General features: G+C 33.7%; 1 non-coding gene across 1 annotated transcript; it reads left to right on the plus strand.

The window, feature by feature from the left end:
- Window positions 1-299: 299 nt before the first annotated feature.
- Window positions 300-409, plus strand: LOC124249245 (U6 spliceosomal RNA). The gene has a single exon (XR_006891316.1). It is a non-coding gene; the product is annotated as a U6 spliceosomal RNA (small nuclear RNA).
- The last annotated feature ends 16196 nt before the right edge of the window (window positions 410-16605 follow it).

Raw genomic sequence — 16605 nt, forward strand, 5'->3', positions numbered from 1 at the left:
AGCTCAGAGCAGGGCTGTATGTTTTAATAGCTTGATGTTGGAAATGGAGAGATAATGCTATATGAAATGTATCTAAATTTTGCATGGGATGGTGTTTCCCTTTGCCCTGTATGTCTGCCAATTAATACACAACAATAAATGCCATTTGCATTTAAAATAAGTCATTTAAAGAGTAAAATATTAAAATGTGATGACTAAATGGGGAGTTTGTGGCTTGTCCACACACACCTCCACCTCCCCCCAGAAACAAGACAGTACAGAAAGATTTCCTTACGTCCTTAAAGGCTTTAAGAATGAAGGCAGTACTCACTTTGGCTTTGCATATGCTAAAATTGGAACCACATACAGAAGATTAGCATGGGCCCTGAGCAAGGATGACATGAACATTCATGATGTGACTCATATCTTTAAACATGATGCAATGAAAAGTCGGATTCTGTCACTAGCCTACAAAAGTTTTCAGAGATAAAAATGAAAGATGCCTCTCAAAACCAATCACATCTGTAAGTACATAGTTTTTCACCAAATGTGTACATTGTGAATATATGCACTCTTGTGCAGAAATAGTCTTGAGATCAATAACTTGAACTTATGATTGCATAAGTAAATGATAGATGATGATGATAGATAATCTAAGGTGTGAAGGAGAGACAAGGGGGAAAATTTTTATTAAATGAAAGGTGAACAAAAATTTTTTATTGGGAAAAAGATAGATTTTAGCCATATACTAAAATTCTTAGATTTCTAACTCTAGATTACACTCAAATTTGGTATCTTTGTTATGCAAACTTGATAAAAGTATGGAAGTCATTGTTCATTTAAAGCATTACAATTCTATGAACTAGTTCCAAACAACTGAACTTTAAGTTTCATTTACAGTTCATCAATATTTCATTTTTCTACTTTCTACTGAAGAGGAAAAAGGGAAAGAATACTAACATTCACTGAACGCTCTCTGGTACCTGGTGCTAGATACTTTACATATACTATTTATTTGGTTTTAGAGAGGTTCCTAAGCTACTGAAATCAAAATTATGACCATTTCACCATATGTCCAAATCACCGTTGAAAATACAGCAAACGTTTGAATTAGAAACCAATTTTAGGAACTAAATATTTTGTAAAACAAAAATATATGTTGTTTACTGAAAAAAAAAATGAATGCGGGCTCCGTTTCACCAAATCTTCTTATCCTGGGCTTGGTTTATGTTGTAATGGCTCTTGCTGCCAGCAAGGTAAGGTAATCGTACTGGACGATATTTGAGAAAAGTTCCTTAAGAACAGAAAGGAAAGTAGCTCCACATTCCAGGAGGTTGCATTTTTTAATTTTACAGGGTGCTTATGTGTTTTAGTATTAAATACATAAAAGTAAGAGTTCAAATTCTGATGCGATTAAATGATAAAAGCCAAGCAAATTCTTCAAGTATTTAATACTAGGAAAATTCTTTAACACATGGCTATTCATGTAGTGATTTTATATTTTCCAGTCTATTTTCTCCTTCCCCAGTCTTCATGGTTCCCTAGACATTGCCAAAGGGAAATTTTCAGTCCGCTGAAATGTACAGATTCCATAATTTGCCTCTCTTCTCTGCCTTCTTAATACTTATTTCACTTGGTTAATATTTGTTCTCAGCTATTTCCTCATTCTCTGTGCCGAGCCAGTCTTCCTGAAAGTCCACTTTCTCTATAGGTCTCCAAACGACATAAATAAAAATGGTTTTAACTAAGGTCATTAAAAGGTTCAGAGAAATTCTGTCATGATTTTAAGAATAGTCAACAAGTCAGACAGGAGTGCCGATAGAAAAGAGCTGCCAAGTGGAAAACCCAGGTTCTTGACTCCATTTTCTTCTATCACTTGTAAGTTAATACTCACTGATAAAATACTAAAATGCCAGCAAGCACATCAAGCAACTGAGACAATGGAATGAACTGCCAGAACACTGACAACAGAACAGCCGCAAATACGGGTGTTGTGTGAAATCACGATGTGTGCCTAATTTTGTCTTCAATCTGGGTTCTTGGGCATAAATCGATTAAATGATACTAAAATACAAAAAAAAATAATGAGAAAAACAAGAACTCCAGATACTTATTAACTTGTAGACGAATTTATAGACTCTAAGTAGAAATAACTCTATTTAACGACTTTTAGATAGACAGTTTCAGATTCTGTATTTTAAACACACAAACAATATTTTGTCAATATAGTGGGGATAGTAACAAGCAATAGAAAGGAAGAAATTAAGAAAAGTTTATAGAGTGAGAATGAAATCTGGTTTTATGAAAAGCTTAATCTATTAAAACTTTAGAGTAGGTTGAATCTGTTCTTTTTGGGTGGCGTTTTCCTTTAATTATTTATTTCTTACTGTTTACCTTCAGATAACATTTAAGCCTCGTATATGATCACATCCTAACTTTATGTCTGCAAGGGTTAAACATATTGCTGTAGCTAAATACTATATTGTTGGTATTTAGCCTATTATATAGAATGACAAGCTCAAGATTGTACCAATGTTTCCTTTGTGTTGACCTTAGGGTAACCATCAATTCTTTTGAATTACCTTAATTTTAAGTGAATATATCCCTATTTTTCCTACCAACCTTCATGTCTAGTATATTAATTTTACAATTAAAATAGATTAATCCAGACTAATATTTTTCTTAATTAGGCAGAAAATTTAATAATGTCATCATACCTAAGGTGATCAAGGATGCTTGAATTAGCCATATATGTATGAAAAGGTATCCAAGAAAGCCATATTGGAGGTTTCAAAACCTAGATCATGTCACAAGCAGAGTTAGCATGAGGGATCCACTAATCTAGTTTTGGTCACAGTCTCTCTTCCTTTGAGATGCATTTTGTTTTGGGACATTGCGATGCACTTTTGAAAATCTGCCTCATATTATAGTTATTTCTGCAAGTTCACATCCCACATTTCCATATCATACCATGAAACCCTAACAAGAACTTTCTTAGGGTATAATATCCATCTGTTTTCAGTGTTGTATTTCCTAGTTTCTAATACAGTGTCTTGTGTATATATATTCAGCATGCAACAATTACTTATTGAGTGCTTACTAAAAGTCAGGCACTATGCTAAGCCAAGGAGATATACACAAGAACAACACAGAAAAAACTTTTCCTTACATGCATATGATATAATACCCATATAACGGGTTAAGCACTCAGACTGTGTAGTCAGACCTGAGTTCAAATCCTGCCTCTACTCTGAAAAATTATGTTGTCATGTAACTTATTTCTGTTTATTCATCAGTAAAAAGATGAATAGCACTTTCCTAAGAGGTTTGTTGCAAATGCCAAATCAAATTATTAAAGTAAGTCTCTTAATATGGTGCCGGGATATATGAAGCTTGTCATAATGGAAGTTATATCTCATTTCCTATGTGTTAAATTGTTTGTGTCATTTTTTTCTTCAATGCTATTATCACACTGTTATGACTGCATGTTTAAGCAGGGATGAAGCATGGCCATTAGGTAATATATTTTTGGCATGTCATTGTCATATTAATGAAAAGTATACCACATAGATACTTACTGGTTTTGGTAAGAGAAACTTTTATAAGTTTCTTCCTGAGGAACACTTCAATATTTAACTTTGCACTTTGGGAATTTTGCTGTGTTCATGCTTAAAAGCTCTGAGACTGCTCCAAGAACAGAAATATTGTCATTTATATTTTCATCTTTTTAAAAATATGCTTATTTTATGAATTTTAATCCTTATTTTACCTAAAATTCCTAGTAAAGTGTAAGATAAGGATCAAATCTAAGAATTATTTTCCAAGAAGCCAATTATCCCAAAATTGTTTGATGAATGTTACATCTGCTCATATAAAGTTCATAATATATTCATGATCATACAGTGAAGTTTATATCTACTAGGAATAAGAATCATGCTGTTACTCATGTTATTCAAGGTATTACTTATGTTATTAGTCTATATACAGATATTATTTCTTTCAATATGAGCATCTCTTTTTTTTGTTAAGCAAATATGTTTGAAACTAATATCAATATATAACACAGTAATTTCAGATTCAAATACCTTATTCTTTAATTTTTGAGTGTTATTCATCTTCACCCTGCTAATGTGCCTCCTTAAGTAAAAATTTCAAGGAATGTATCCATGAGCAGTTTGTGCTCTGAATCCTGCAGATCTAAGCATGGAAGTCACTCTGTTATACCAGAACATTAACTACGTTGTGCTTGGTCAAAACATTCTTGGGCCACAGTATTTTTCTCTCAAATTTAGCTCTTATTGTTACATTGTATTCTGACTCTGAGTTAAATAGAATCTGAAACCAGAGTGACTTTTTTGTTACTTTTTGCACAAATAGTTGTGGAATTTTTTCTCTAAACTTGAAATTCAAAAACGTTGCCAAGTTTATTCCAAGTCACTTTATTTTTGTGTGTTTTTGTGTGGGATTTAGTGGACCTTTTTGAGTTGTATTCTCAGGTAATGTCTCCTGTTGTTTTGTTTATTTTTGCTAATAGAAAGTATTCACTTTTAATGAATATTTGTTTAGATTCATTTCCAATGGATGCCAATTACTTAAATATTTTATTTTTGTTTTCTCTGCTCTATGGTATCTATTATTATTATTATGTTTTTCTTTATTTTTAGAAAGCGGTCATCTTTATTAGTGATTTCATTTTCTACAATGTCAATTATGTTTTTTATTACAGCTGAAGCCAACTTTAATTTTTCCACTGTGATATCTCTCTCATTTTCTTTTTATTTCTTTGCCAGAGACATTCACAGTTCAACATTCTCCCTATTCTCCTATTTTTCCCATTTTACATTTATTTGACATATTTATGACAAATACTTTTTTCTTAAGTGAAATCTGCATTCTTTGGCTCAAGGTCAATCTTGTTGTTGTTTTTTTTTCTCCTTGAATGAGATAAAATCTAACACTGTTGATATTTGCAAAGGACATTATTCCTTTGATGGATATCACTTTCTATCTTAGTGTTTCCAGGATCTCACAATCATTTTATCTGCCCTCTCCAGTGATATGTATCTTCCCTAGCCAAATTCCAGGATCAAGCAAACATTTAAATAGCTTGGTTCCACAAAAGTTAGGCAGAATGTTATCCTGTGTCTCTTGTCTTTTATTCTGAATACTAGGAAATAAATTAGTTCCTAGAAAATTTAAAACATTCTGTAAATTCTCAGAATGGATTCTCTTCAGGATTTTGCAGTAATCTACTAATTTCTGTCTCCTCCTTTATGTTTAAGAATGCAATGCTCTTTAAACCCATCAATTTTCAGTCTTGTACAAGGGAAAGTTGTGGACTTCCATAGAGTAGAGATAGATGGTGACAAGGTGTGGGAAATAAGGTGAGGGAAATGTAGTCCTGATCGACTCTGAAATAAGAACTAAGAGTTAAGAGTAACTCCAAACTTTCTCATTGGCGCCTTGCATTATAGTCTTTATTGGATGCTATTTTGGTGGATAAAATCTTCCTCTCTCTATTAGAGTATTCTTATTTCAGATATTCAAACATAGATTATCCTCTAATCATTTGTTAACCGGCCTGGCATATATAATCTTTCAGCCCTCAGATTTAAAAATATATTATCAGTATTCTTGTTTTCATCTCCTATTATATTTTTCTATATTTTCATGGGTATATCAGAAGTCTGGCACAAAGGAGTAGCTATCACCAGAAAGTCAGACCATTTACTTTCTAACACAAATTTCAGTCTTTAAAAATAGTTGGTAAATGCTCTTTACTGCCTGTTGATACATTTGCTTTAATGATTAAGATTTCTTATAATATTCAAAACTCTTAAATAATGAAAAAATTTAATGTAATCCCCTTTCAGAAAATTTCACATGGATTGAATAGCTGATGATATGCCTTTAAAAAAACTGTGAAAACAATTTTTCTTGAACTTTGGAGAAGTATAACTTGAAAGAAAAGTAGACTTTTGTTTTAAAATTCATATTTTTATGATTATGGAACAAATTTTGTGCAACTATATAGAAAAATATGAAATTCCAATTTAGAATTCCATCATGAAACTACACCATTCTAATTTCTCCATGCCACGGTTTGTTAATATTCCACAAAGTCCCAGGATGCAACTATAAGACTGCATTCAAATCTATGAACATGAGGCAATCATGCTCAGCAGAGTATAACAATAATTATAATAGAGATTAAATAAAAATAATTAGAAAAAGTTCATCTAGTTTTGATGTATTAATTATTCTGACCCTGTTCTATTCAGAGTCTAATTATCTGGTTCAGTGAAAATGCCAAGATTTCTACGACTCATAAAAATTACATTCAAGTAATTATGTCAGCAAACTAAACAGTATTCATTTACCATGCCTTTTTATGCACACATTTGAATATGCTTTTTTAACTGTTTTTGCTCTTTGTTCCTATTCATGGGAAATAATACCTGTAGAGAAATTTGAAAGTCAGTTGCACTCAGAGCGTAATGTGCAATTCTTGCTGATAGTTTTCTTTTGTAAGACTGCTGTAAGTCTCATATAACCTTTGTTTAAAAAACATGAATTAAAGTTCACTCTTCAGTTGTTTCAAAGAAATCTTTAAAACCTGTAGCTGTAGTTAAAAAAAAAGTTTAAAGCACTAATACAAAGCATCTCTTAGAAAGTTTCTCACCTTGGGTAGCTCAGAAGCTGACTAAGTAGGTCTCTATAGTTATTTCTGCTATGCATATTTCCTTTAGAGACATATTATGGCATTCTAGAAAGGAGACTGGATTGAGAAAAAATATGTGTGTATCTAATATCTTAAACTCACCAGTAAAGTGAAAATATTGCTAAAGATTCTAAATCATTCAGCATTTGTAAGCCATGAGAATTTTTACACTGTTATGGCACAATTAGGAATTTCTTAATGCTAACAGCAGGATAACTTTGTGTAATAAAGACAGAGAGTTACACTAGTGAGGAACTCAACATCTACTATATTCTTTGTAATCTATTTTACTATTTTTACTAAAATATTTGATAGACATTTTAAGAAAAAATTTGTTACATGAAGTATTCACATTATCACTTTACTTCTATTTTCTTCTTCGTGTGGATAGACAGACACAAACTTCGTTGAAAATACAACGTTTAATTATATTCACTTTGGGGAGAATATGTTAACAGTTAAGGCTTGAACTACTTTTTTGATGGTCTAGTAATAAGATATATCTACGCACACAAATATGCATATAGTTAGAGCCTATTTGTTGAAAGGGGAAATATGTCTTCCAGGGTTCCTAGTTTATCTTTCAGGTCCTACAAACTAGTTCCAAACTTTATCCAAGATGGGCAGGAGCTGAAGAATTGAGGGCTACTAAAATGGATGGAGTTGAAATGAGACAAAGAAGAGAAGAAGGAGTTAGAAATATGTACATAGAAGACACCCACAACCAAGGCAAATGGGCAAGTCTTTGTCATGGCTGTCACGTAGCCGTTAAACACAGATTGCATCTAGATGAAATTGAAGTGAGGCTAGTGATGGAGCCGGCGGTGGAGACAAGTGGTCCCAATGATGTGACTCCTTTGTGTCTTATATATCCATAAAAATCACCCTGCCAGGACCTACAGAGTAGAATTTTGTTCTTAATCTCCACTTTTGAGCATACATGAGGTGTTGGTTAAACATATCAAAGCATCCTGAGAAATGATAAAACACTACAGAGAAAACATCCTTCTTTGAATTGGTCAGCTGCACTCTGGACCTTAACATGTCCAGAAATATCAGACATTGGAAATGAAGCACTAACATTTTATAAGTAGCAGTCTGCATCCAGGCTTTATGTCAAATGAGAACCTAACATTTCTCACACAGTAGTATAATCATATATACACAGAGTGTCACTTCCCACCCCTGATCCCCCCTCCAAATAACCAAAGAGTTAGAAGTAACTAAATTTTGTGTTTTGATGTAGAATGTCTCATTTTGACGCCAGTTAAGCAGACTCCTTGATCACAGTGCTCTTATTTCCTATAGCTGAGAAATAGAAAATAAGATAATAATAGGAATGTAATCTTATAATTCACCACGCAAATACATGGCTCTGACAGGCAGTGTTGTGAAGAGGATTTGACAATGACTTCATGGAGGAATAGGTCATCTCACGTGGTTTGGGTAACCAATCTTGCCACATGCTGTGCCCTCCTCACCATACCTCATCTCACTGGGATGAGCAGAATTCCACAAGATTGCCTTTAGGGCATTCTCTCCTGCACCTCAATCAGCTGCCCATTGACGTGCCCCATGTGGAATATCTCAGGGCCTTTTCTGGTGACACTGGGAGGACAGCTCAGGATCTCCCCCAAACCTTCCAACTTGTCAGTAGTGTTCCCATCCCGTCCGTGGCTCCCTGCCCTCCTGTAACTTGACCAAGAGGGCTAGAGCTCTTCTCAGGGACCTGCTTAAACCTGAGTCCCAGATGCATCCCTTTTGGTCCCCTTTCTTCAACCTTGGTGAAACTCTCTCATTTTGGAGCCAGAAACATTGTTGTAACAGCTAAGTGTAGTAATTAAAACTATAGAGTCAGACTGCTGTTTTCAAATCTTTTCCTTAGCAGCTCTATGATCTTGACAAATTACTGAACTCCTAATGTTTGCAATGTGGGGAAACAATGGCTGCTACCTCATAGGTAGTTTGAGATTAAATAAGTGAATATATGTAAAGCCTTAGAACAGTGCTTGGCAAATAGTTGGCGCTATGTAAGTCTCAGCTCTAAAATAACAATACTGTTCCACATAAAAAGGTTACTATTAAGTGCTATTACCATTTCCTACTTAGTGATTTATGTAATAAACCATGACCCAAATCTGCCAGGTTTGGCTGTTGGTACTCAAGCAAATAATTTAGAAGTCCACAATTTTTTTCTTCTGGTGTTTGCAAATGAGAAGCATTTTGGATTTCCAATCATTATCCCTATTACATACTGTAAAACTTATTGAGAAGTTCAGTTGACTTTTTTGTTTTACATCATGTCCACCTTTGACCCACGGCCAGGGATGGCATTGGCTCAGATCTGAAAGGCCTCAAGTCAATACAAGGAAATATGGAAAACAACAACAACAAAAATCTTAGTTTAAAAGTTATACATCTTTTTATGTATATTTGTGTTTCTTCCAGGTGTTTTACTTATGGCTTTTTATTTTTTATTTTTTTTGAGGAAGATTGCCCTGAATTAACATCTGCCACCAATCCTCCTCTTTTTGCCGAGGAAGACTGGCCCTGAGCCAACATCCGTGCCCATCCTCCACCACGCTATATGTGGGATGCCTGCCACAGCATGGCCCACCAAGCGGCACCATGTCCTCACCAGGGATCAGAACCAGCAAACCGCAGGCCACCAAAGCGGAACATGTGCACTCAACCGCTGTGCCACCGGGCCGGGCCCTAAAAGTTATACATTTTAATGTATAAATTTGTGCAATGTAGAAGTTTGATGACAGAGAAAAAGAAGTTTATATGGCTATCTATAAAACAGGAACTTCCCCTTCTTGAAATCTGTCAACACGAATTTTGTAAGATATTTTAGGGGCTTTCTCTTGCAGGATCTCAATCAATCTTACTCCTTTATAGCACAGACATTATCTTCATCATGCAGACAGTGAAACTGATACTCAGAGAAGGTAGAGAATTCTTTGCCAAGTCAGAGAACTGATAAGTAAGTAGTAAGTAGCAACACCAACATTTAAGTTTGTGTTTTCCACCCAAATTCCCATCAATGGATGAATGGATAAAAAAGATGCAACAGGGAACATTCCACACATTGGAATATTATTCAGCCATGAGAAAGAAAGATATGCTGCCATTTGCAACAACATATATGAACCTTGAGCACATCACGTTAAGTGAGATGTCAGACAGAGAAAGTACTATATGATATCATTTATATGTAGAATCTGAAAAAATAAAACCTGTTAGAAGCCAGTGGTTAAGTTCATATGCTCCACTTTGGTGGCCCGGGGTTCACCAGTTTGGATCCTGGGCACTGACCTACACACCGCTCATCAAGCCATGCTGTGGTGGAATCTCATACAGAGGGACTAGAACGACCTACAACTAAGATACGCAACTATGTCCTGGTGCCTTGGGGAGGAAAAAAGTAATATTGCAACAGATGTTACATCAGAGCTGATCTCCTCACCAAAAACACCCAAAACATAAAAAACAAAACAGAAAAACAAGAAGTAAAAACATAAAAGTAAAACCTGTTTAAAAAAAAAAAACACAACAGAGTAAAACAATGTTACCAGGGGATAGGGGTGAGGGGATAGAATGATGATATTTAAGAGTGCACACTTATAATGACTACTAAATAAGACATAGAGATCTTATATAAAGTGTATTGAATACAGACAATGATATTATACTGTATGTTATATGAAAAATATCATTCTAATGGCAACCATATTACAATATATAAATGTGACAAAGTTACATACTGTACACCTTAAATTTACCCAATGTTACATGTCAAATTTATCCAATTTAAAAAATTGTGTTTTCTGATGCTCAATGGCATTTCCTGCACCATAACTACTTTTTTCTATTCAATGTCAATGTCACTTCCATTCTATGCATTTTTCATCTGATCATCAAATGACCTCATTATATGGATTTTAGAATTTTGAATTTTTGTCAAGCAATGTTATCATACTGCAATTATAATGCTTTGTCTTTGCAATTCTATATATAGGAATTTATGGGTTTTTATTTTTAATGATTGGTCTCACATCTCATAAGACTATTTTCTTCTATCCCCTGTGATAGTGGGAGTTGAAAAAGTTTTCATTGACGTAATTTACTGTGGTTGTTATAGTCAGGACATAGGGAGGTGCTTTTGGTGTCAGAATGGATTTGCTGTCCCAAGGTTTGGAATGTGGAAGCTCTACAGATCTCAGTAACTATTGACCCACTTACTTTGACTGTGTTAACTGATACCCAGAGGATGTTCATGACGTGATCCATGTGCATCCATGTGCATGTGGATTCCTGAAGGAATATGTATTCTAAGGCAAATTCATAATGGTAATGGCAAAGAAATAAAAAGTAGTACGTGAAAACTCTGAATATGATTATTTTTTAAAAGTTGGGGTTTTTTTTCATTAAAAGCCAAACATTTCAGGAATAAGAAGTCATAATGAAATTTTGCATAAAAAAATTAACTTTAACCTGTACCTAAGCCTTAGATAGTTAAGTTTAAATAACTTCTATAAGTGGGGGGAGTAGAAGCAAACTGAGATAAAAGTGTCACTAACAATAATGCATTTTGGTTATCCCCAAATCATTCGCAGAGGTAGATGAATTAATTTAAGCTTTTACAGATGACTGTCTTAACATAAGGGTGACCATCTGATGCATCTAGAAAGAGGTAATTTACTTTGCTCAGCTTTCTGGAAAATGAGGGTGGAGGGAAGCCTAAACCACTTTATGTAACAAGAGTAACTTTAAAAAAAAAAAAAAATGGGGGAATTTCCAGACTTAATATATACATGGTAACAAGTATCAGAAACAGCAGAGAGAAGGCAGTAGTAAAAGTGTAATTTTCATCTATGAAGAGAACATTATAACATTTTATTACTAGAATATTCTATACCAAAATCTCTAGAAGCACTGACAATCTCATGTTTGAAAACCTCAAAACAGTGTACTTCATATGTGCATAAATACATACTTTTTTTGTGCTTAGGCTGTACCTTTTGATATTGTAATGATGAAATATCTCTTGAGAAAAAATGAAAAGGTAAAGCAAAAACTTCTCTCAAAAGACTAAAAGGAGGAATTTTGTTCATGTTCTCCTAGTAAATACTATGTCTTCTTTCTCTGGACACATTGAAATTCTCAAGGTAAATGGATATTTGTCAATAAAGAAATATAGGATCTTAAATATGGTCAGATGTCAGCAGCAGTGAAGTGACAAGAAATAAAGATATCTGAAGTTTAAGTAATTCCTGGTTTTATTTATTGAAGCAACTAGATAGAAAAGAGGTTAAAGTAGGAGGGAAGAAGGACTTTACTGCTCTAAATTTTACTTGGCGTCTTATGAAATTTTAGACTTTCAACTTTTTTGGATCTTAGATCCCTCACTTGAAAATATTAATGTATGTCCTGGAGGACCTTTCAGAGCCCTCCTTACTCTTTTATAAAAGCATATTACAGTAACTTGGAGTATATCTTGGACACATCTTGAAAACCATATTTGAAAAATTCTCTCTCAATGGAGAGAGAAAGATGTCTCTCTATTAAGATGCAGGTGAAATTTGTAAGCCAGTTGAGGCAACGTGATCCTTCCTCATTTCTTCCAAAGGAACACATCTTGATTCCACAAAATGCAATATCCTCTTAAAACTCTTTTGTGGATATTTCCTTTATGAGCAGAAATCTTTTTTCCAATGAAAATGTGTAGAGGATGAGTGAGCCACAGCTATCACTTTCTCTCTGAATACCATCTTTAATTATGTCTTGCTTTCAGCTTATCCCTCATGAGACAGAGGTTAACTTGTTAAGCTAAGAACTGATCCTGAAGTACAAGTTAATGTTTTAATACATCTAGAGGTTGGAGACCTTTTTCAGCTGGGAAACAATAAACTGACCCCAAGTTATAATGTCTTATAACTTAATAGGCTTCTAATCACATGAAGTGACTTAAATGATTGAGTATATTAGCTCAGTTTACCTCTTCCTAGTTAGTTAATTCAAAGATGCTTGGCTTTGATCTGTTAGAAAAGTTCATGTATCTGGAATATCTTCAAATAACTAACAAATATATTACATGAAATATTAAAAGTTGAATATCCTTCTCTTACTTTGTGTTCCAGATGAACTATTGAAATAATTTTATCTTGTAAATACATAAAAGAAAATGAAATATATATCCCCTTTGGTCTAATTGATTAAAATATTAAATATGTTAAATACACAGAAAAGCATTAAATTGTATGTACTGCACACACTCAAGCACATATCATCCAGGCTTAACAAATGGAAACATTTTGCCACATTGGTCAGTTTTGTTTTTCTCTAAGAAATCAAACAGTAAAAGACCCAATTTAAGCATTGTCATTTGTAGTATTTCCGGCCTCCCAGAAATAACCATGATATTGAAATTGATGTTTGTCTTTTCTATCTACATTCTTATACTTTTGCTTCATATTCATACATATATTATATACAGTGTTTTGTTTTTTTTTAAGTTGACACAAAGAGGCTATATTATATGGATGTTTTCATAGCTTGCTCTTTATTCCACATAATATTCTGTAGATGTACATATATTGATTAATGTACACATAATTCATTAATTTTGACTGCTTGATTATATTGTAAAAATACACCACAATGTATTATTCCTTCCCCTATTGGTATAATTTGATTTTTTCTGTAGTTTTTCTCAATTAAAAACAATGCTGCTATGAACATCCTAGCACGTTTGTTACTGTGCACATGTGCAAATAGTTCTTCAGGTTATAGACATGGTAATAGAATTTCTAAATCATATATTTACACATTCATTTTTATTAGACATTTCCAAACTTGTTTCAAAATGGTTAATTTCCCTCCCCATTAGCAGTATATGAGAGATCCATTTGGTATTATCCACTTAATATCTCTGTCCATCTATCTCTCTATCCATGTATGAGTGATATTTTATTCATTAGTTAATTTGTGTTTTCAGAAAAGTAAGTTTAAGCATCTATTGGCCATTTGATTCCCTTCGTCTCTGAATTGAGCTCACTGAACAGGAGATATTGAGTAAGGATGTAAAATTGTAAAGAACCGAGCTGTGCAGATATCCAAAGGAAAACTTCCACAGGCAGGAACAAGAGAGGTAAGGGAGATAAAGACTGTATGTTGGAAAAGGCTTTGTACACAATTGCAATAATTTTGGCTTTCACTCTGAGTGAAATGGGAACTCATTGAATGGTTTCGAATAAAACAGTGGCATGAATAACTCCATTTTAGTAGGATCACTCTGGCTACAATGTTGAGACCAGACACAATGACAAAGAACAGAAGAAAAGGAAACTAGTGATGGGTTATTCCCTAAAGCTAGGCAGGGGATACTAATGGCTTGGATCAGGGTGACTGCAATGGAGGCAGTAAGAAGTGATAAGAATTTGAATATATTTTAAGGTAAACTCCAAAAATGTATTAATAGAGTAAATGTTGGCTGTAGGTGAAAAGGATGAGTCAAGAATGACTAAAGCTATTTGGGTTGAGAAACAAAAAGAATGGAGTTATTGTGTATGGAAATGCATCCTGAATTCTAGACATTTCGAAGAATTTGCATATGTCAACCAGAAATAGCTAGTTGTAGTTGAGTGTTTGCAGTGGAGTCAGAAAACTTCTGAACTTTGGGTATGGACATGAAATGAGAACTCCGATGGAAGGGTCAATGATTTCAGGTGGATTTCTGTATCTGGCAATGGGAGATCGACAACTTCTCTCTAAGAACTGTTAGAAAAACTCCGGTTGGGGGAGAGATTATATATAAAGTGTGTTTGAAGTCATTGCAGAGCAACTGAGGAAATGAAGATTTGAGGGGCCAAGATTCCAAATGGTGGTGACCCTATTCCTGGTGCTGCTATTTATTTCAAGGCATTTTCTGCTTCCACAGCAAAAGCTGATAGGTTGAGAAACTGAGCCAAAGTGACTAAGAGGCTGAGAGACTGAGAAGAGCTTCTAGCAAACTCGTTAATGGGGGAATAAAAGTTGGGACTCCATGACTGTCAAGAGGAAGGGTCTGTCATAAATGATCCAGGGGTTCAGTTGGACTGTGAAGTTGCTCTACCAAAGGATTAAGGGGTGAAATGGAAATAGAAGAGCTCCTAGAAGGATTGAAGCCCCTCTTTGAACCATCTTAATCTCTAATAGACTAAGTTGATTTGGGTTTGCTAATGCGTACAGTCAATCTGCCTAAACAAAGTAAAAGTAAATCCTCTCTAGGAGAAGGTAATGTAACCCAAGGTCTCACATTCTCTCTATAACTTTTCATATGCAATATCCAATATTCACTTAAAAATAACCAGGCATAAGAGAAAACAATACCTGAATGAAAGCAGAGACAAGAGGCAAAAGAAACAAACACGTAGGAATCCAGATAATAGAGTTATCAGATGCAGACATTGAAATGACAGGGATTAATAGGTTTAAGAACTTAAGTGATAAGAAAGAGAATTTCATTAACTACTAAAAATAAGCAAATGGAAATTCTAGAACTGAAAATTTAGTACTGGAATTAACCTAACAGATGTATTTAACAACAGAAGAGATTAGGTTGTTATATATATATATATATATATATATATATATATATATATATATACGTGATCTCCAGGTTGAAGCTTGGTAAGGCAAAGTAATACCAAAAAATAGATAAAAACATAAAAGACAATGGGTCATGATAAAAAGGCCCATTTATGTACTACTGGAGTCATAAGAGGAAAGGAGAAAGAAAATGATACAGGAAAATATTTGAAGAGGTAATTGCAATAAATTTTCCAAAACCAACAAAAAATTTTGAGACATAATCTTGAAAGTTGACATACATCAAGCAGATTTAAAGAAAAGCACATTTAGGCACATTATAGTAAAATGTAGCATAAATTTTAAAAATTAAAAGCAGCCAAAAAATAATTTTGGTTTTTACTTCAAATGAGGAACAGTAAGATTGAGAGATGATTTCCAACCAAATTAATGAAAGGCAGAAGACAATGGAATCATATCTCCAAAATGCAGGGAAAATATAGGTACCAACATAAAATTCTATATCTAGCAAGTGTCTTGCTAAAAATAAAGGTGAAATAAAGACATTTTCAAACAAACAAAAACTGAGAGAATTTGTCACCAACAGACCTGCACTAAAGGAAACACTGAAGCCAATTCTTTAGGTAAAGATACAAAAAAACCAAGTAGGGAAGCCTAGAGATGCAAAGAGGAATCAAGAACATGTGATGTAATTAGGTGAGTAAAGCTAATAGTCACGATATAAAATACTAATTGTAGTGTATTGTGGGATTTAAAATATGTATGGAAAACTAAAATATCTATAAGCCAAAGCAGAAACAAGAGGACACTAACAGAATTACTGTTTTAAGGTTCTTGCAATGTGTGGAAATTAGTGATAATATAAATCTGTGTTGACCTTTAATAGATTAAGAATGCACATTTTAATCCAGGATATCTACTAATACACTTGTGAAAACAGATAAAACTAATGAGTTATTAGATGGAAAAATGGAATAACAAAAAAATAGTTAATTGAACGAAAGCAAGAAAGTTCGGGAAAAGGAATAACAAACTATGAGGAAAATAGAAAATAGTAATACAGTAGATATAAAGTAAAATATGTACATAATTAAAAGTACTAGACTAAATATAACTAAATGGTAAAGATTTTCAGACTAGATTAAAAAAAACTATCTGCACATATGACAGGCAAACCTAAATTATCAGGCTAACAAATGCTAAAAATAAAGAATAAAAAGTTATACAATGCAAATAAAAACCAAAAGGAATCTGGTATAGCTATACTAATACCAGACTAAGTAGGCTGCAAGCCTGAAACCATTACCAGAGAT

Source organism: Equus quagga, chromosome 12 (assembly GCF_021613505.1).
Source record: "Equus quagga isolate Etosha38 chromosome 12, UCLA_HA_Equagga_1.0, whole genome shotgun sequence".
Taxonomy (NCBI): domain Eukaryota; kingdom Metazoa; phylum Chordata; class Mammalia; order Perissodactyla; family Equidae; genus Equus; species Equus quagga.